At 48.2% G+C, this 2,197-nt stretch overlaps 1 protein-coding gene across 2 annotated transcripts in view; it reads right to left on the bottom strand.

The window, feature by feature from the left end:
* Window positions 1-971: 971 nt before the first annotated feature.
* Window positions 972-2,197, bottom strand: part of LOC142465912 (opsin-3-like) — a 51,397-nt gene continuing 50,171 nt past the window's right edge. The window contains exon 3 of one of the 2 annotated variants that reach the window (XM_075570349.1): window positions 972-2,197. This exon is cut by the window's right edge and continues 817 nt beyond it. The gene's annotated coding sequence lies outside the window, so the exon portion shown is untranslated. The other variant, XM_075570348.1, reaches the window with a different exon arrangement.

Below are 2,197 nucleotides of genomic sequence, written 5' to 3'. Positions count from 1 at the left end.
CCCCATCCCCACCCTCCCTGCCCTTCGCCCCCACCCTCCCTGCCCTTCACCCCCATCCCCACCCTCCCTGACCTTCGCCCCCACCCTCCCTGCCCTTCGCCCCCGTCCCCACCCTCCCTGCCCTTCGCCCCCACCCCCCTGCCCTTCGCACCCACCCCCACCCTCCCTGCCCTTCGCACCCACCCCCTCCAGCCCTGCCCTTCGCCCCCTCCGGCCCTGCCCTTCGCCCCCTCCGGCCCTGCCCTTCACCCCCTCCTGCCCTGCCCTTTGCCCCCTCCGGCCCTGCCCTTCGCCCCCACCCTCCCTGCCCTTCGCCCCTGCCCTTCACTCACACACCCCCTGCCCTTCGCCCCCACCTTCCCTGCCCTTCGCCCCATAACATAGCCTCTGTCCCTGTTCTTGTGGATTCCCTGCTGCTGATCTTTGCCTGTGACCCTGACTACGATTCTTGCTGCCTGCCCTGGATCCTTGCCTGTGAACCACACTACGCCTTGCCTGCCCCCTTCTTTTCCATCCATTGAGGTCCAACCTGCACCTGAAGTCTTGACAGAACCCCTGAAGAAGCTGACGAATAGGTGAAATGCATTTGGAAGTGACACCCCGAGGACACTGTACTGCAATATCAGCAATCACTCTGGGACTCCATGGATGCCGACGCAGAACCAGGAGCAGTGGAAAAGATAGCGTGCACGCTGACCCGATACCTAGCGGTTTCTGGAGCGGGTGAGAGTGTGCCCTTATGACACTCAATGCTTATTTTTGTCTGGGAAAGTGAGTTGTTTCCTCCCCTCCTCCCCTCTGTTCAATTGTTTTGTTTTGTAGTAAAGGATTTGATGCCAGGTACTGTATATTCCATTTTGTTTTTTTCATGAGGAGTGGTGCAGTATGAGAGCATCTGAGTTCACACCCTGAACTCTTTATTGGAAAAATACCAGGAGGAACTCATGTGAGTGCCATTATTTTTGAGAACAAAGATCACCAATATTATTTTTTGGATTTTTTTATTCACGGTTTTACATTTTATTACACAAGTTACATTGGCTATATTTCACAGTATCATCACCATGTACTTGTTAAGTGTCATGTTTTTCCATACACATGTACACTGCTCTGCGTATCTCTCTGCTCTGTATGTACACTGATATACATTGCTCTGCACATCCCTCGGCTCTGTATGTACACTGATATAGACTGATCTGCATATATACATAGACGCTGCTCTGCCCACTCAAGCACAATATACACTATTCTGCATATTGGCACATAGACATATACAGATATATACTTGGAGTCTCAATTCTCTTGATTTTCCCATATAAATATAGATTTTTTCACAAATCAAAAACTAGACACAGCCTCAGAGGTTAGAACCTATCAAAATCCGGTCCACACATAGATATTCGGGACACTGAAAATTCAGGTGGATACAACCTAATGCGTCATCAAATCTTGTGAAATTCACCATAAAATGTTAGATTAATTCAACTTTTTTACAATATCCAATACGCCCATCCCTTCAAACCTCCCTCCAAATAACATATAGGGAGAGACACCTATTCTCAAAAGGGAGCCCACCTTCTATAAATGGGAGATATTCTAATGGATATGCTAAGTATATTTAAATGACTCACTCCACACATCCTAAAAGGATTTCCAAAGGAACAATATTGATGTCTAAAGCACCTTGTGAGGAATTTGGTACTGGTGTCAGGCCCAACAGGATCAGAACACACAATCTCTTCTTCTCTGGGCAGCAGTTCTAACAGTGTGACCTAAACCAGCTGCTGGGTAGCACCACTGTCAAATCATACTTTTGAGTTCTACAGCTTACACCTGTAGCTAATTTGGCTATTAGCATACCTCCCAGATATCTCAGGTGTGCTCCTTTTTCTGCACAAGGAACATTGAACTGGCTACCAGAAATTGGAAGTGGTCTGCTTTTAAATGAAGCCAGGGGAGGGTGTACAGGTGTGCACAGTGAGAAGTAGAGCTCAAAAGGCTGCAGTCACTGTAATGATACCCAGCAATTGGTTTAGGTCACACTGCTAGAGCTGCTGCTCAGAATAACAAAGGTTGTAAATTCTAATCCTGCTGGGCTTGACACCAGTACCCCACTTCCTCACAGGGGGCTTAGGTATGTCAATATGGGAAATGGAATATCTTAGGAAGTGTGGGGTGTGGGTCATTTAAATATAAG

The sequence above is a fragment of the Ascaphus truei genome, chromosome 14 (assembly GCF_040206685.1).
Source record: "Ascaphus truei isolate aAscTru1 chromosome 14, aAscTru1.hap1, whole genome shotgun sequence".
In the NCBI taxonomy this organism is placed as follows: domain Eukaryota; kingdom Metazoa; phylum Chordata; class Amphibia; order Anura; family Ascaphidae; genus Ascaphus; species Ascaphus truei.
The sequence above is the reverse complement of the archived record's forward strand: the minus strand, read 5'-3'. Positions and strand labels throughout refer to the sequence as shown.